At 41.0% G+C, this 19,493-nt stretch overlaps 1 protein-coding gene across 3 annotated transcripts in view; it reads right to left on the reverse strand.

Moving 5' to 3' along the window:
• The window catches only part of large1 (LARGE xylosyl- and glucuronyltransferase 1), a 95,251-nt gene that overhangs the window by 39,554 nt on the left and 36,204 nt on the right, over positions 1–19,493 (reverse strand). Inside the window, exon 1 of one of the 3 annotated variants that reach the window (XM_049760663.2) lies at positions 4,430–4,936. The exons of the other annotated variants lie outside the window; for them this stretch is intronic. The gene's annotated coding sequence lies outside the window, so the exon portion shown is untranslated. Of the gene's footprint in view, positions 1–4,429; positions 4,937–19,493 lie in introns of those variants that run through there. 3 annotated transcript variants of the gene reach the window in all.

Genomic DNA, 19,493 nt, shown 5'->3' on the forward strand with positions numbered 1-19,493 from the left:
GCACGCTCCGATCATTTAACTGACCGCAATGCTTTCAGTCCACGTGCGTTTAGCGCAGCGTTCTATAGCCTGCTTTATGATCCTCGGCTCCAAGAAATGCTGCATGCATACTGGCACTCGAAGTCGTGGCTTGATTTCAATCGACCTTTAATGTATCAACACTGCATACAATACAAAAGTGCAATTGTGTGAAAATGTCGTCACGGTTAAAGCAGCTTGTAAGGTAAGCCAAAAAAAAATAAAAAATGAATGCTAGCAACTCTCATGACAAACACATTGCAAAGTTTATGAAGTATTTTGACCCCCTCCCTTTATTTATGCTAAATAAACCCAGTCGGGCTACATTGCGAATAAGGCCACGCAAAGACCTGGGCCTGCCCTCAACAGATGAGCATCCATTAGCCTAAGGATTGATCAGGAATTCTGTCAATTGTGGGGAATTGATTGTTGATTACTCCTGTAATGGTGGAATTGATTTTGCTAGATGCAACAACCGCACAAAGACCTTTGAAATCGCACAAGCGCTAACAAGCAACAAAACAGGAGTTCAGGGAGATTACACCATCCCACCATTGTCAAATTTTTCACAGCTCACCCCCCTAAAAAAAAAAAAAAAATACAGTAAACCTGGTGCGCATATAACAGTCTCTACTCATAGGGCATTCAGTAACCAATATTAACATAATTAGTCATTAGCAACTATAAAAGCGATATTTTATTCCATCTCTATTCGAATTACTGCATCGTAATGACCTTTTTTTTTTTTTATCTTGCAATGTGATGAGTTTGCTCAGAGGGATATAGGTCCTTTGCGTAGAATATTGCAGTGATGATGAGATGTGTTCTTAATCGGATGTAGCTTGCTCTGGGCTGTGGAATGTATTCCAAATCCTTCTTCTATCAGACAACGCGATCCGTTTCAATTAGATTCGTCTGGTTGTCCTGACAGATAATGTCGTACGGATCTGTGAACTTTGATGTGGACAGCTCGGCATGTGGCAATAACATAAGATATGCAAAAATACGCTTCGATGCAAACGGCGTTATATTTTCTGTACGCCTTGGTGGAGTCTCATGATATTGATAGAAATCTAGTAGGTGCGATAAATCCAATGAGGGACATGCTAGCATGCAGTTCCAATTAACTCTGCTAAATGACTTGTTTATCTCAACGCTTACTGCAGTCGCACTGAACCAGCAAACAGTTGGAAGGACAACGCGGTGAGGGATGACATCATGTTTGCATATTTGAAACTGGCGCTAGTTGCAAAGTTACACAACAAAATGTCAGACCTGTGGGGAATAATACCTCGAGTCCAAACTTCAGAAAGTGACAATAATTAGCACTAACTGACTAATATAGCGGTGACGTGGCGTTCAGGGGAGCTCCGTCAGCTTCATTTTCAGATGCGACTTCAGCGGGGCCGCATTAAGTTGCGAGCCATTCGCGGTGATTACATGGTGATGAGTGCATCGCTTGAAATGTGCCCGTTTAAGGCCGCCGGGCATGAACAGGGAAATCAATGAAGCAGTGGACAGAACAGGCTTGTTTGCTTTTCGCCCATACATCCCCACGAGAGTTGCTATACGCTCTCATTAATGAAGACAAACAGAAATAATATGGACAAGTAATATAGCCAGACGACACAGAGGTCGCTCCTGATTATGTGAAGGTGACCAACCCCTTCTGAGCACGCAATCATTTACTGAGGTCGGCGAAAACGTCATTGTGTTTACAATATAGTCGAACACTATACATAGTTAATAGCTAGTTTCATTTCACCGGCCTGTCTTAAAAGGCCAAACTAGTTTTAGACATGTCGAATGTGATGGCAGTAATATATGATGTCCATCCCTAAATTAACATTAGCTAGCTAGCTGGCCACCAAATAGCTAAGAGATTGAGAAAGACTACATTATTGGATGGACCTCAAAAGCTGATCACAACAAATGTCTTTAAAAAATATGAGTAAAAAAAGTATTGATTTCTAAATTTATACAGAAACTTAGCTAGCTAGCCAGCAAAAGGCTAGCAGACAAACTGCTACCTGTTACAAAAAGTTGCAAAAAGTCAATTTTATTTACAATGTACTTCTCACAGAGGTCTTAGGTAGTTCTTAGTGTGCTTAAAATACAAAATTAAACCAAACTATTACTAAGAAAAAACTCCAACAACAATCAAGCCTTACTATTTTAAATCCTGTTAAATTTGAACATCAAGCCGGGACTCAAACGTCAAATACCCCGAAATCGACTCAATTATCTATTAAAACTGTATTAATAACTCAAGTCTGACAAAACTGCACCGAGCAAGTTTCCGATTGGTTAGCGACCAAGCATAAAGTAGTTTTATTTATTTGCAAAGCAACTTTCACCGTTAAAGTTAAGAGAGTGTTTAAAGACTGTTTTAATGTTTTAGCATAAAAAAGGACCTTAAAAGTCAAACACCCCATATGTTATATAAGGCTAGGTACAAAAACTTTTCAAACGCTATCTAGTCTATGATTAGAGTTTTTTTTTTTTTTTTTTTAATAATGAAGAAAAAAATGGCACCATGTTCAAGGTTATAAGTAGTAATACTGAAACATTCAAGTCAGAAACCTTCTTGGGCAAATAATGACACATTTTTCCGTCAACAAAACTCCTTTATGTCCTATATTACAAAAGCAATTATGTTCTTCAAATCAATATGGAATGTGCTGACCGTAAATACAAAAATGACCTGGTGGTCAATAGTCACATTTTTCCATGATGACTAACTCCAAACTAAGTGAGAAAATACAATCACTTTTAATCATGAATCGGAGCCCTACAGTGTAATCGTTTTCCTCGATAAATCACGTGACTGCTGAAACAATAACCGGTGATTATCGTTTTAATTATGAAATGTGTTTTCCAGTTGCTCCCTAGGTCAATCAGGAGAATGAGGTGGCATTGCCGTAAAGAATATTAATTTCAAGCGAGGCGCATTCATCAGCACGACACAGTTAACCAATAGTTTTCTTTTATAGCCAACAATTGCAAGACTACTTGATGCTGCCAAGAAATGGTACAACTTTACAGTAATCTACAACTTAATCGGAGCTAAATTAACATGTTGGTATGAGAACAATAGATGAACAACTTGTGACTCTCACCGTAGATAATGAATTTGACATTTTTATTATTATTATCATTTGCAGGTTGTGGCTCCCCACCTCATAACAATGAGGTGCGAGCTCCCATTACGAATATTAAAATCAATACAAACGAGTAATATGAGATAAGATTGATGCTAACGCGCAATCCAAAACGCTTTCGAAAAGATGACACTGATGTCACAGTCTTATAACAAATTAGGCGCCAGACATTTGTGCACAAACCGTGCCAGAGGACATGTAAACAAACATAATACTTGCTGGCATATGGTAAATTCTTGATGCTATGCAAAAATGATCAATACTTTAACAGCAGCTTAATGATTCATTTAGCTGTGAAACTCTTCATTTCTGTCTCTACAGATGTACTATCCCGCCAAGGGATGTTCAATACTACTTTTTTCCCCCCCAGAATACCAGTTTAGTAGTCACAGATACTGAAAAATAAACCTTTTCAAAATGTTTTTTAATTAAAAAAAAAATAAAATAAACTGCGAAGACACTCACATATTTTGACTCGATCCTATGCATTAATAATTCACATTTGTTTTCATGGCCAAATAGGGACTCAAATTGATTTACTACTGATTTGTGCACAGCACTATATATACATATACAATCCACTGCCGAGGAGGACTTAATGTCAGATTTGCTAATTGTCTTAAATTATCAGGGGCAGACTCCACGAGTTTTTAAAAATTTTCAGCATGTATGACAATAATTTTGAATATTTTCTATAATTCCATGAGAATGAGGTAACAAAACTTCACACAAGTGACAGCATAACTATCCACACAACTAATTCTGATTAAATATGGCGTTAATAACTATTATATCAATATTGACGTTTTATACTTAATATTGCGATTTTTTAAAATTCTTTATCATTGTGCCACTTGTTAGCTACATGTTTTACGTCAGCTGATTAAAAAAAAAAAAAACAAAAAAAACACGGGACATAAGATTTACTGTACAGCATACTATTTAAACGCGATCCATTGACGTGCAGGTTGGATGAATGAATGCATTCGGAATGGGACAGCTGGCTAAGCCCATGTGTGGTTAATCCCCAGTCTGTTCTATTTACTGCTTTGTAGCGGTTTGGTTAACATAAAGCCCAAAAATGGACATGCACGTTTTTTTTTTTCCTCCTCCTGCGGCTCGACAACATGACTCAAGAAGTAGAACGAAGCACAGCCCAAAATAACGCAGGGTGAGCGTTTTAAAAAGGGGGCTGGTGAGGTAAGGTCACCGAGCTAATGGCTCGAGAAAAACTGCGGATTTAAACTCACCTGATGCAGAGCCGTCGAAGACACTTGTGTCCGGTAAAAGCCTTCGGGTCTCGAAACAGAAATAAATAAAAAATTCAAAAGCGTAAAAAAAAAATATTAAGAGATCCCACGCTGCTTCTGCCACGCAAATATCTACGGTTCCTTCATCACAGTTCTTGCAGTGGAAGAGTTTTTTGCGGGATGTTGCGCCAGTCACAACCGGCCAGCGTCAGCGAGCAAAAAGCGGAGCAGCTAGGTCTCCTCCATGGAAAGATTTAAATCTCAAGACGGCACATTCAGTTTCATTAAGAGTAGCGGGACTTGATTACAGCGACACACGCGCAGTCACGGCCGTGCTTGCACAAGCACAACCAACTCGTCTCCATGTGCAAAACCAAAAAAAATCCCTTGGACGTCTCCTGTTGACTGTCCCTACATGTAATGTTCCACGGAGGTATTTGGTTGTCGTCTCCCCTCCAGATTGTGCCCGAGTTTTCGGCCTCAACACAGCAGCTCTTTCTTCCTGACACAGAGCCAGCAGCCAATCACAGAGTGGCGTTGGCAGGGGGAGGGCGAGAAATGCAGGAGTGGATTTCAAGGATTGGAGTGTGCACGCATGGGGACCGGGAGCTGTTGCTCATCTTGGGGCACTTGACGTCTCTGTCTCGACTTGTACACCATCCCCACTCCAAGTACAAATTATTTGCACATATAAAAACTGCTATAGACTCATAGGTGGGTCTAATCCGAAAATATTGACATAATAAAGTCCAGTAATGCAAGCTTATCGATCTTGTGCATCTATCCATCCATCCATCCATTGCAGTGCTGCATAATAAAAAATAATAAAACACCAAGCAGGGGTGTGCGGAGAAGGGGGGGGGGGGGGGTGCAGGTGCGGCCTAGCGACGACAAATACAATCTTGGAATAAAGGCATTCGCGATCTGCTAAAATTGCAGGGCGTGGAAATAAAAAGGAAACTGTGGCAACACATCACTTTACATTTATCTGTTCTATTTGCCTCGGCAAATATCGAAGCACGATAATACTAATCGAGTCCAATAGCGCCACTCTGCAAGAAAAGATAACATACAAGTACATATTGATTCAATTTCCCGTGGCTGGAAATCTATTTGCAATATCGCCCAATTGTTATGATATGAATGCCCCAGGAGTCATGGAGTCAGCATCTCGGAACTGGAAACTTTGATCCCCCGCAATCATTGTGTAATGGAAGACGCTTGAGTAAGACACTAAAACCTCGAGTGATTCCTCACGCTGCACCTTCAGTGAATAAATAAAACCTGTATTTGTTTCCATGGCAGCCCATACACTATTATAAATGCGTTAATGCATAAATGAGGAGGCAGCATTGTGAAAACCTCCGGCGAAAACCTTGAAGGTTTCCGCTTAAATATTAAACCACCTTCTTGCAAGAAACCTCTACCGCCACAGGTTTCAAATGTGAACTTTGAAATTGCGTATCGATGTTTACGATTCTCCCTCATATTTTCTCTTTTTGTATATTCGATGACAGCGAGGTGAATTCGTCCGACGGTCTTGCGGCGATATTAATAATCCATGTCAAGACTAATGAGGCAATTCATTGTAGTGCAGCGGTGTGCTAAATTTCCAGTTACTAATTTAAACGTACTGCAATTTTTTTTGTTACGTCTCTTCTCACCTAATAATTAAAAACGGTCACATTTAGTGATACTACTTGAGAGGATAAAAAGGGGGAGGGGGTGTGATGAGTGACATTCCGGCCAAATGTATCTGAAACACGATTACGGCGCCACGCACGTAATTAGCTAACAGACAAAGCACGATGAAATTTGACCCCCAGTGTTAAGACACTGATGAGTTTTCTTTTATACTTTCATCATCGCATTCTGTCATCAGTTCTGCTCAAGGCACTGAGGGATAATTATACTTTTTTTTTTTTTTTTTTGCCCTCCCGAAAAATACATCTGCTCAAAAAGAATATGCCACGGGTAATTGGACTTGGGGACAAAAAAATAGTATTAAGTAATTACTGAATGTTTGGCCCACGGAGTGTGTAAGGTGAGCGTCTTTTTGCTAACATACCAGGAGCCGATGTCGCTTATCTATTAGCTCCAAATTTAAAGGTCACAATATCACCTTCAATTTCATTTGCGGCATCATTAGGAACAAGTCGTTTCAAATTAATATCAATTGAGTCCACTATTGCCTTTATAATTAATTTGTACATACCTTAAAAATTTCCGACGGTCATAAAAGCTGCGACTGAAATATGATCCGATTAATCGACGAATCGAGACTACTGTTAGATAATAGTCGACAAGCAGAATAATCGTTTCTACATACATACACAACAGACCTTTTTATGACAACGATATGCACGCTGGACGAATTTGCAGCTGTGGCACCGAGCTGAGGGATGCGCAGAATGAGCTAGCTTGATAGAAGCTAATTCTATTAGTGTTCATTATCAGGGAACACAATGAGTGGGGGGACACAGGTGAGATATTACAGTCAACTAATGAAGCATTGCTGGATTGCTGCGTTGATTATGAGAACGAAGACGAAGAAAACGTGACAAGTTTTTGGGTCAAGGATATGGATCAAAAGATAAAGTAGCCTAGAAAAGTAAAGTACCACAAAGGTCAAAAAATGTATACCTTGTGAGGAAAGTAATAAGACAGATCTGTTCTGTAGCCGGCTACGAAGAGGTTACTGCTCAAGTAGCTAATACTTTTTTTTTTATATTTCCTTCACACAGTCGGCGACGAGCACTGCAAGTACAAGACACACAGCTGAGTCTAACGCTAAAGCTGCCCCTCGCCAGAATTCTAAATGCCATCCAGCCAAGTTTGCTGGCTCGTAGGCCGAAATACAAACCTGATGCTGAAGTATAGGTAGTTTAGGGAAAGAGATTACTCTGGAATTGGAGGGATTCATATGGACCAATGGATGGTAAAGATAGACAAGCTGAAGCAATGCCAGAGAGCGATGAAGAGGAGGTAGAAGGTAAAACTAGAAAAGGGAAGTGATAACGTGCCAGATCATACCAGAGGGGGTTGACTGAACAAGCTGGCATTGTTTTGGAGTGAAGGTGCTGCGGGATGATAAGTGATGGCAGACTGTCAGGAGGAAGCAGGGCAGGTTTTGTGGGAGTAAAACAGACTGTGATGGATGATCGTAGAATTGTATCATCAGCTCTTCCTTGGGATGAAGAAAGTGCTGGGAGCTGGGAGATAGATTCCCAGAAATGAAAAAAGACTACCCAGATATGACAGAGTGGGTGGGTGGCAGTATTGGTCATGGAGAAGTCGCAATCAAGTGGCATCATCTACCAAAGTATGGATTTGGAGAGAAAGAGAAGTGGGCAGACGACTTATTTTTGGGTGGTCCTAAGATTTATATCGATCAGGAATCTGATAATCCACTGTCAGATGATGGCAAGGAGAAGATGACCACTAGGATCTTCGTGGGTTCTTGGGTACTGAAGGTCCCAATGCTGTCAAGGTATTGAAGAGATGTTTTGGAATGGACGGAAGATTTTTGAGGGTTAAAGAATGCACATCTATGGAACACTCAAGGATGGGAAGTCTTTACTGGAATACATCGGGCTTAGTATTTAATACGAAAGCAGCTGCTGAGTTCTGACTGATGTTCATTAGGAGGAAAATATTCACGGAGACCTTCTGTGGTTATTTTGCTATAAATCAACTAAGTAGACGCTGCAGTGACGCATATATGCTCTTTTTAAAGACTCCGTCTGAGCTACCAGAAGTCAACAAGGACAAAGGTGCCTACGATAGAGCCCACTTAAATCCCAGGAGTATACGCGGGCCTCTTCACAGTTCTCAGCATGCTCTGCCTCTAAAGCCGAGACAAGGCTACTTAAGAGGCGAGCCTTCGTCAAGTGGGCTAACGCAGTGGCATGCCAGCGCCGCAGGGGTGGAAGGACGCTGCGACAGTGTCTTGGCTCGCGCTCCGTGTCAGTTGTCATGGTATGTCTGCGGCCAATGTCTCTGAAGCAACCAACCTTAAAATAGAACCGGGGGACAATGGCCTCTCATATTGACGTTACACCAGAGAACTAGTAGTTGAATTGCCTGATATCAATCAATGTCGGAGCAGCCTATACATTTATATTGCGTCTATAAAAGGCAAACTGTGCGATCAATTTGTATCATCATTACAGTAACTCCCTGAGGGGAAACTCCTCTTACATGTACTGTTGAAATATAAACACAAGATGGTTCTTCTGTGTTGACTCAAGAGTATCCTAACTTAAGTGTGCCCCAAACTGACTTTTTTTGCAAAACAGTTTTCTGTAGTTCTTGGTGCAGGTCTTGTTATCTACAATACTTTGACCATGCGCATATTTTGCCGTATGTTTGTACATTGCAGTTTATTTATACAAAAGTGTGGGAGTTTGAATCATCGAGCACTTATGCGCGGAGGCTCCAGTGAGAGCCCGCGCAAAGCGTTGGATGTCGATGAACAGATGTATAGCAAGGGTCCTCTGCGAGTTTCGTTTATTTCGGTGTTCGCTGACCCTGGATTGTTGATTTTGCCGGTGGTGGAGAGACTGCGAGGGCTACTCGCAACTAGACCCTGTTATCAGCTAGCGGCGATTCTGCTAGTGTTTTCTTAACTGCAATATTTTAACGGTAGTGAACGGGAAATCAAGTGGAAAGTCACGACGACGGTTATTGTCTCTTCTAAATGTTCAGTGATTACACGTTGTAAAACCAGTTTAATTACATTGAATTGTTTTGGATGGCTCAAACACAATAATCAATGTATTTTTTTCCCCATCATTTCATACATTTGTACATTTGCATGTGAGGTTATGCAAATTACTGCGACAAGGAACGAATGTACAATTTTCTGTCTGGAATGAATAAATGCAAAAGCTATTACGACTGCATTTTCCAGATGTTGTTGACAACGAGTGGGAGGACGAAACGGCCATCGGGTAACAAGCGAGAAGTGTGGCGGCGGTATAACAATGCTGACTGTTGCTTAAGCATATGTCTCTTGAACAAATGTGATCTAATGACCATACTGTTGAAGTGAACTCAATTTTGAACTCAGTGACTGTTTTGCTCTTTAGCCTTTGGGCCAAAGTTGTCGAAAAAGTTGATGAGGAGAAAGTGATGATCATTTACCCGGAGTGTGAATGCCAAAAAAGTGTCGTTGGTAATTGAGGGCAAAGAGTACAAGGGTCGGCGGGGTCGGCGAGATGGGAGGGTTTCATCTTGATCCCGAGTGCACCCGCAAATTTATTAGCCAATGTTCGTTTCAGGGTCGTAAAAGACGAGACGGTCCACCAAATAGCAGCACTGGTTGCCAGATTATTAAAAGTGTGTCCAGTAAAGTACTTGAGGTTTCCTTGGGTGTGGAAAGCCTCAACGGGTCTGTTTGGCATGATATGAATGGACATATACATCATGCATGATACTTTTCTGTTAGAAATCGAAAAGCCGGTAAGGCTAGCACAAGTGAATAAAACCAAACCAATATATTGACTTTTTTTCCGCACAAGCAGAAGTGAAATGATTCATATCATTCGTTGGCAAATGACAGGGCTTGAATAACAATGTCAGAGTATGACGAATGGCAGATGTTATGCAGAAATAACGAAGACGGAGCTGCTGTCAAGAAAGCACATCATGCGATACGATCTTTGTTGTCTTGCTCTTGGATGTGTTGACATGCATGCGGGATCTCACGTGTATTTGAAAAAAATCTTACATTAATAGTAACGGGAATTTTAAGGGAATATGTATGTGTGTGTGTGTGTGTATATATATATATATATACACACACAAAAGCCGACAGTGCGCCTTATAATCAGGTGCGCCTTATATATGGACAAATATTGAGCCACTACAGCAGGTGTGTCCAAAGTCCGGCCCGCGGGCCAAATGTATACATCTTATATATGGGCAAAGTTTTAAAATGGGCCATTCATTGAAGGTGCGCCTTATAATCCAGTGCGCCTTATATACGGACAAAGTTTTAAAATGGGCGCCGGTGCGCCTTATAGTGCGGAAAATAATTATCCCAAAATGCAAAATTTGCTACCACCCACACACAATGTTTTTTTTTAAAATACTATTTAAAAGTTTATGTGAATTAATTTCACGATGTTCCATCTAACTTCTTAAACAGCAGGGAGCCCCCTTGTGAGGAAGCCCACACTCACGCTCCTGTTTGCCTCATATTAAAGCAAATAAAATGTGCCAAACTGTGAAATCCCCATCGGGCTTCATAGCAAGCGAAGGAAGAGTTTGCTCGGGTGTTCTCCGGATGATGAAAACAGATGCTCGTTTCCCTCCCCACTGAGCACGCTCCGTTTCACCCGTCTCCAGAGGGGCGCGGGGGCACGGGAGGGGGGGGTTGCACCGAACGGCCCTGCAGGACAACCGCTCAGGCCGACTGGTGCATTAACTTCTGCTCTCATATGGTGTAAATAAAATAGTATCTTGCATCAGATTAGAAAACAATAGTGTTAAAAGAATGGGAAAGGAATCCAATGGAAGACTGGTGCGCTCGAAGCTAGAGTGCAGACGGTTCGGCAAAAAAAAAAAAAAAAAAATCAATTAGCCCTAATGAGACCTCAAGAGAGGCACTCCTGCACAATTTGTATTTTATATTTTTTGGGGGGAAGAGGGCTTACATTGCTTGTTGTTATTTTTGCTAATGTTTTTTTTTTTAAACAAGGATTCAAAAGCGAGCTCAGTCAAACATTAGCATTCGCATGAATTATTATGCAAATGTTTCTCGCAGTTCTGATGAACAAGATTTTCTCTGGAGTTCAAAGGCCGGCATGGTGATCATTACAAACTCACCGCAGGTTACCGAGGCACAACACTAAACGGATGACTTGGCAGGAGTTTTATTGGCAACAACTATCTGAGCATTTAATTAAAACCCAAGATACTTGACTTAAAATATGCAAAAATCTGAGTGGGGCGGCTCAAGCATTTGCTACCATGACAATAAGGGGCGGAGCAAGTAAAACCTTTTCACTCGTGCCTTTGAATGATCTCACTTTGGACGCTAATTGCTTGAAAGTGGCACCGAATCCTTCCGCATAACGACTCGCACATTTTTCCAAAACAGGCAGATCAAAGATTTACGTGGTTGTTTGATTTCACACTTTAGTAGGCAGCCACTTCGGAGAAACTACTATTTGTACACAAGCACTTAAAAAGTCAATTTTCCATAATACGTCCCCTTTTAGGCTATTTTATACTAGCTTGTCTTTGGAAGATAACGCTGAGTATCACCGAGGACATAAAGTGAATATTAGGGAGACGTTTAAGACTTTCTAACATAAAAGCTGAGAGACATCACACAGTTGGAGAAAAGAGCAAAAAGGCACCCTAGGCTTTATTTATAATTTGAGTTAGGAACCTGAAAATGCAATCAATCATTGTCAGTAATGATGAACGAGAGAGTCATCAAATCAAGTTTTTATATCTTCAGCCCTGTGGATAATCGGCAATTTAGGCTCATGGAGATTGAGAAAGTTTTGGTCCAGTTCAGTAGATACGCTCCCCCCCCCCCCCCCCCCAATCTCACCTTTACTTGCCCTCCACCGCACCTCATTTACTCAAGAGGCCGATTATACACGTACAATCTCTTCTTAATGTGCATTAGTCTATTTTCTTTTCTTTTAAATTCAAAGCAGGCGGCAGTTTTTGCCCTGCTGCGAAGCACAAAAAAAAATAATGACCAATTGAGCTTTTTGAGAATGTGAAGTTTACAGTTGGTTTACCTGCAATGAAATTCAAACTGTGCCTGATAATTGGAAGGGATTTTTTTTTTTAATTCACCTATGAGCAACGCATTTAATGATGATTTGGTTTAGTTGGGCGCTTAAGTGTAATAATTATTTCTCGTGTTTTCTACTTCAATCAGTGGTGACAGGCCCAAAACCTGAGTTGCTATTTTTCAGACTTTATGAACCTGTACTTTTCTTTGATCCCATTTTTTTGGCAGTTCTGAATTATTAATAATGAGCAACATATTTTTGAAAACACGATTTATCTTTGCTCATGTCATACCACTGTGCTCTCATTATCCAACTGCGCCTCCGAAAACCTCATTCATGTCTTGCGGCAAGAATACAATGAAGCCACCGGCTGATTTATTTAACGCAACATTTCTCGGAGAATTTGTATTCCCCTTACATAGTCAACTTTAAAATCTTCCCATCCGATCATACGAAGGTAAGACCGCCTCAAATGCGTCGGGCTGCCGAACGAGACCGAGGGGGGACGTATTTTATTTGGGTGATGTCATTTGGACATTGATTTGTTTTAGATGTCTTCCTCGTCGGTGACAAGCGAAATAAACATCCGCCGCCCGATGAAACGGAGATGCTTCCGTTCGTGGTAATAATCTTCACAAAGTCACCTTGCCTGGGCGAGCTATAAATACACGGGCGCAAAAGAGTGTTTGTTGACTGATTGTCAGCTAGCACGCAGACCGCGTCGGCTCTCATTGAAGATGATAGAAGATGCCGGATAATAGACATTTTTGCAATACGCGTGCTTTCATGCGCATCATTAAAACAGGCCGTGATGCAAAATTTTGTAGCGTAGAGGCTATATGATATTTTTTTAGGGTCGACTGGGGATTTTTTTTTGATATCTTTGTATTTCTTCTAAGTTACATAATGTTTGCTTCTCCGCTTTGTGTGGAGTGCAACACTGCTTTTATTTTTCGCTTTTGTTCTTATTCAGGAATTTCACTCGCCCACCTGACTGCATGTTCTCTGGCGGCTGTCAAACAACGCTGCTATTGTTCGTGTCAGACTTTTTGCAATGACACAAAGGCTCGCCGTGTTCTTGTGGGGAAGGGCTGGCGTGGTCATTAGCCGCGTTTTACCCCGTCTTCATTTGACAAGTTTTCTAAATAGCTTGATTTAATTTACATTTACTGTGACCCTCTTAAGTCCAGACTGAAAATCAATTGGGGAGGGATGGCGAGACGCGCAGGCGGGCTCGGCTGGCCAAGTTTGGATTTGTTTACATAAGACTTTGCGTCATCCTTCGTAAACTGTACTGAAAACAAGATTTGTATAAATTAGTGGCTGAGCATTTGCATTCTGGAGTCATATTAGAAATGGATCATATGTAACCTTGACAAGCTTTTAACAATGCTCTTAAAGTTTTATTCAACTTTTAAGGTGTGGTATATGAAGTGCTGCATCCCTCAGTGAAATTTTTTGTCCCCTCACTTGGGGCTTTATGAATACGTCGACCAACTGTCTGTCTTTTTTTTTGTACGTGCAAGAAAAAAGTAGTTCCGAACAAGTGATGCAATCGCATGGAATCTTGCACATTGGAGGATAAAAATCATCATTTCTGTATAGAATAAAGACAACTGACGCACGGTCGAGAGCTCTCGGTATCCCCTCGTCGCCGCTACGGCTTTCACATTATTGCGGTGTCACAAAATCAATTATCTTGCATCATCTGGCCCTCCGATAGTCGCGGCGCCTTAGGAAGCCAAGCAAGGGGAACAAGAGCTCAGCAGAAGATGGATGGTCCGACGCGGCGCCGCATGCACAAGCGGTGACATTCACACAAAAACCCCCGACCGGCAAACAGATCAATTCGAACATCCCCTGTTCTGCTTGTTGATATTTCACCACTGCCTGGAACCTTCTGTGCCCTTATGATGCCAAACAAACAAAGCCAGGTCGAGGGTATAGCCTATAAAACACAAATGACAATTTCCCAAGATACCTGTGACTTCATCTACCAAGCCTATTTTAGCTTAGCCAAATTAGCTAAATTTGAACATTTAAGGTTGTACTCACTTTTGTCACCATTTTTGTTTGGAAGTGCGCCATGAGGTTTTTTTATTTTAAAAATATGTACTCAACAAAGGTTGGCAAAGACCGCCACGACGGATGTGGGACCCCACAGCTCATGTTGAACATTATTAACGTGTGCCCGTCTTGTGTATGCTCATTAACTCCGACCCATACGCCGTAAATTTTGCTACTAATATGCCACTGAGTGCACTTTGCAAACAACTGTAGGGCCCCTTTTCATTTCTCTATTAACATATGACGCCCGTATATTCTTGTCATATTAAAGCACGCCGTGGAATTGAATTGAAAATGTTGTCGCAAATACTGTTCTACCCCGGCACACAGAGCTTCATATTAATATATCAAATCCCTCCCAGGTCTGCTACCTCCCAACCGGTGCTGGTAATATACGTGATATATGCCGCCCGGGCTCCAATAACGCTCGTATTAGATGCATGTGAGCGACTCACTGATGCTTGTCACTCTGTATTGCCTTTATTTTGCTCAGGCCTTGCTTGTAATCTCAAGAGACTGGGGGAAAAACAAAAGGCCAGATTCACACTGGAGGCCGACATGACCAGTTCAAATTTGTCTATTAACAGGTACATGTGTGTTGAAGCATGTCACTGTATTTACGAAGGCAATCTGCCAGAATCGGCATGCATATATTCTTTATCCTCTGTGTCATATAATGATTATTAAAGCGTTTTACTCTTGATGAGATGTGCTGCTGTTTTGGTTAGCGACAAAGCTCCAAGGTCTATGAAATGAGAAGTCATTTTTTTCTAATTCAAAGAAAGGCAGTGGTTATTTTGGCCACTCAAGTACAGGAAGTAAAGCTTCTAGCGAGGCTGTATTAACGTATCAATTGAGTCATTGGTCAAATGGAATTGCCTTGGAATAAATATAGGGCTCTATCCAGCCTGCTGAATTGGCATCTAATCCAAACTCCCTCCCTCGGTCCCTCCACGCTATTTCCCGACTTTACCAGCTCTTTACCTAAATAGCATTGATTAAAAGGCTGTTGGGAAACATTTATGTCAGCATGGAAGGATGTGATGTAAGAGAAGGACGCCCACAACTATTCTATAAGCACTGGGAAGTACTAGTTTGGGACTCCATCAGCTCTCCACACAATCAGCGCTTTGACCCGCCAGCGCATGGCGCCTCGAATGGAAATGAACTTGCTGATGAAGTGATGGTGATCTTGAAAGAGTGTGTGTGGGATACAGCGGTGGTGTGTGTGCCGGAGCCTGTAATGCGTCTAGACAATGAGGAAGCGCTTTTTTGACTGGGAGCTCTCTACTGAGCTTCCCGTGGCTTCTTGAATGGATGTGGGTGTCTCCCGTACCTGACAGCGGTTGAGGGTCACGGCATCAGCAAAGGACTTGGCTGTGCTCGGCATAAATACTAATGCAGCTCGCGGCGGCAGGGAATTCCTCATTGTGTCCGAAGACACAGAGTCCCAGCGGAATATATACAGGGAAGACTGTTGTGGTTATTTTCAGGAGCAACTCTGTGTACTATTTCGTCCAAGTGTTGAAATGCTATGGTACTGTACATAACAAAAGATATTCTATTATTCTTCACTGTCAGAATAAAACAGCATATTTTCAAATATTTTTTTTTCCCCACAAGATTCTTGCAGTCTTTTGTCTCTTGGACTGGTTGTAACTAAGAAGAATTTTATTGCTCTGTAATTGTGACATGTAATGACAATAAATTATATTATATTCCATTATAAGGTATACTACTAATTTCGACGATTTACTGTTTGGTAACTCAAGCAAGATTTTTTTTTTATTTCCTGAAAAAAGTGGTTTTGAATGTATTGTATTCCCCACGACAGCAGTGTTTTTATTTTTCTGACAACATTTCTACTCCTTTTTTTACCACAGGATGTAAGAACAGAACAAATTTGGAAAAAACCTCACAACTTTGACATTTAAAGCCGCACAAATAAAGCAACAATTAAAATGCAAATGCTACAATTATGCAAATTGTTGACTGAATTCCCCAATTGGGACAACAACTGCTATTATTTAATTTCCCTAACAGCATTAACAAAGTACTTCCAGCCATTCATATGCAAGCGTCCTCTGACAAACAAGCAATATTGAAGAAAAAGCGCTTTGTAAAGCTTGCAATTTGTTCTCCTGGGCCATTGCACACAGCCATACAATTTAACATTAATCTCCCCGGCTGCTCCTTAGTCTGTTTCCAGGTTGTTGTAATGCTCCACAGCTGGTGTTTATCCTAGCTTAGCAGGACACCACATTTGTGTAGGGGACCCTAAGGAAAAGGGGGATCTTTCATTTTTCTTTTTTTTAAAGCAACCCTAATTCACTGACTTCCTTTTGACATTATTCCTGGAACATTTTTTTTTTTGGCATTGTTTTTACATTTCTTTCAGTGATAACTTTTAAATACCAAGGACATCAATGTTTAAACGGCTTTCATAGACCTTGGTATGTCTTCCACTTTCTCACTACAATTTAAACATGTGTGATACGGTTAAACGAGGGCTTTAAATCTAAATCGCCGTGAAAGGTCTTGTGAAACGTTGTCTGTCACAATACATCACAATGATTGATCAGCCCGAGGGTGTACGCCGCCTCGTACTTGATGTCAGCTCGGCTAGGCGGCCCTGTAGATGATGACTGGTGTGTACTGTACAGTGAACCCCCCCCCCCCCCCGCGAAATCACGTTTCATTTTTAGCACCTTTTTGCGATCATTTCACCCCCCCCAGTTATACAGCACGAGCAAATACAAATTTATTGTGGCACGCCTTCAATCTTTGTGCCATGTGTCCGTTTCTGGTGTGTACATGTCACTTGAAGGTTTATAATTAGCCTAACATAGGCGCCAATTTCCTTAAGCCTGTCCAAGGCTTTTAGCATCAAGCTAATTTTTAGACTAAATTATATAGATTGGTTGAACGTTTTGGTTAACTATATGAACATTAAATCTAAGTAAAAAAATCTGAGTAATTTACACCTCCCGTAAACGGACTCATAATCGACTAAAAAGTTCTTATTGCTTTGGCTAGCGCAACAAACAACAATAACGGAGTTTTTTAGCAAATAGGTTGGAAAAAAAAAAATCAGTGACTAGGCCATACAATGTTTGATAATGCTTTGTTGTATGAATGTATATAACCACCATAACATCTATGCTAATTTCCATTAGCCCGTTTCACATTAGCATTAAGCTAAGTTTTGTTGAATGCAATTAATGATACGATTTTGGTTGAACACGTTGGTGTTTAAATATACAATGTTTAATATTCTTTTATGTGACAGTTTCAGAGTATAAAAAAAAATGTTATCTTGCTGATATTCATCTTGTTGTTGAATATATTCAGTTTGAGAAATGGGAGTTCATTGTATACGGCATGTTGATGGATAGAGCCTTGATCCAAGTGCATCAAAAGGTGCACTGGGAAGAGCTGCTGTTTTCAAGCACCAGTGCTCCTCAGCCCTCTCCTGTTGTTTTTGCTTTGAAAAAGAGCCCAAAAGAAAAAAAAAATAGGTCTACTCTGCCCTCTGTGCTTGCGTTAGATAAAGGCTTTATTGCCGTGAGGTCTTATTGCACTCGGCACGGGTGCGAGCGGCTCCTCTAAAGCTGTCCGCCGTCGTACAATAAATATTTGTTTAAAAAAAAAAAAAAAAATGCCCACACACATTTTGCTTTGACCTTATCAACGCTTCAACGGAAGAGTGGTTTTGTTTGGCTTCAGTGAATATATTTAGCAACGTGGGTGGAGTTGGTTCTGTATATTGTGTAGGCTTGTTCGATATGGGAAGTGACTAACTCACGTGGCAGGGATGCACAAAGTGTATTATAGTACATTAAAGGAGAGTAAGAAAATCAATACAACAATAATTGTCTGCCCTTGTTCCATTTGAACCATGTTTGAGTTGAAAAAATAAAAAGTGTGACAAGCGTGGCCTTGTTTGGCATAGTATATGCAAGACAAACATATCCTTTACAATAGGCACAAAAATAATACTCAATGTCTGGCTTGTTTATGGTGATCAATCGGAAGGAGCTCAAGTAGCAGTCGTGGATTTATTAGGGGATCCTGATTGAATAGAAATTCCACTGGCCGGCTTCGGCGTGGTGTCTTGCCAAAATAATGCGGGGGTAGTTTATCTCGTCTGCCGGCTCTCTATGATGCACTGAATGAATCAAGCAGAAGCCCTTACGCAACACTTTTTGGTTTTTGCAGGCGTCCAACAACACTTTTCGCATTGTCTTATTGTCTATAAAAGCGCTAAAGAAGGCTAGCTGAAATGCTTTTGATGCTTCGAACATTATCAAGCGAGGTTTCCGTCTTCATGTTTTAGTCAGAACGCCAAATACGGCGTTACATGCACATTTGCAAAAGTGAGTTCCCTGATTGTCACGGACGTTAAAGGGTTTAATAACTCAGCAGCTTACCGCTAGCGGTCTCATTTAAATGCATACAATGCTACATTTTCTATGGGGGATCATCACTTTGATGTATGCAAACACTTTTTCGTGACTTGTGTAAAACCGCCAAACAAAATATTGTTAGCCGAGTCTTAATTTCAACGTAAAGGCAGAATCTTCAATGAAGGGCACAGTCGCGCTAAAGCTAACCCGCTGTGCTCATATACAGCCACAATCATTAATAATCGTGCTCCAGAACCCACAAATCAGATTTACGTGTTATTTAATATGCTAATATAAGCAATTCAAATGACTAGCAGTGGAAAGACCCACGTTTTTTTCTTCTTCTGGGTATTCTGCGATAATTGACTGCCACAGCCTTAGCTGCTCTTGAGAAGAGCCGTGGTGAGTCAGCCTAAGCGCGACATAATCACAGGTTCTGTGTACAAGCTGTGATGCAGTGGGCCACGCTCAAGTTCATAAATGAGAAAATCAACTTAAAGTTGCACGCCGGCCGTGCTGGTTTCTCTTGATCCTGTTAGGAAGCCATTACAATTCCCTGCCTAAGCAGAAATGTTGCGGCAATTGCGGCAATTGGACATTTGATGTTCACCTCGAGTGGGGCATTTAATAGTCGTCGCATTGTTCTCTCTCTCGCCCTGAAAAATAGATTAGTCTGGAAAGTGTGGCAAAAGAATGTGGTTAAAAATGAATAAATAATAAATACAGGGGAATTTATGCTATTAGGCTAACAATTTGTGATTTACTCCCACCTCTGCTTTCACGTAAAAGTGTACGGGCTGATGTCGCTATTACTTATATAGATGACACACT

Source organism: Syngnathus scovelli, chromosome 22 (assembly GCF_024217435.2).
Source record: "Syngnathus scovelli strain Florida chromosome 22, RoL_Ssco_1.2, whole genome shotgun sequence".
Taxonomy (NCBI): domain Eukaryota; kingdom Metazoa; phylum Chordata; class Actinopteri; order Syngnathiformes; family Syngnathidae; genus Syngnathus; species Syngnathus scovelli.